The sequence below is a fragment of the Octodon degus genome, unplaced genomic scaffold, assembly GCF_000260255.1.
Source record: "Octodon degus isolate 3935 unplaced genomic scaffold, OctDeg1.0 scaffold04626, whole genome shotgun sequence".
NCBI classification, from domain to species: domain Eukaryota; kingdom Metazoa; phylum Chordata; class Mammalia; order Rodentia; family Octodontidae; genus Octodon; species Octodon degus.
Genome location: NW_004529202.1, coordinates 1 through 589, shown reverse-complemented (window position 1 = coordinate 589; position 589 = coordinate 1).

Below are 589 nucleotides of genomic sequence, written 5' to 3'. Positions count from 1 at the left end.
TCCAGATCAGTGTAATAAAGGAGTGATGTGCAATAATTCCGTGTGGTGTACTACTTGTGCGGTCCGAAGATGTTGGTCATTCAGCTTGAAATGCTTATGACACACTCAAGCCCCGTAGGAGAGATTTAATAGTTTTAGGACTATTGCAGGACCAGGGAGAGGCTCAGTGGAATAAGTGTTTCCCTGGCAAGTGCAAGGGCCTGAGTTCAATCCCTGGTTCCGCAAAAACAAAAACAACTATTGCATCCTAGGAATATGAGTTTCTGGCATTTTCTATTCCTTGCAATAAACTTCCTTGTTTTGATTTATTTTTTATTTATTTATTTTTTATTTTAGTACAGGGTCTCATTACATAGATCAGACTATAGTGATCTACCTGTGTTCATCCTCCCAAGAGCTGGGATTACAACATGTGCCACCATGCCCAGTCTCAATTGCTGTCTCTGGCTCTAATCCACTGAGCTATTTGGCTGGCCCTTGTTTTGGTTTTTTTATTTTTATTTTTTTAAAGAATTATTGGGGGGGCTGGAGAGATGGCTCAGTGGTCTAAAGCACCTACTTGAAACAAGCTTGGCAAAGCACAGGGACC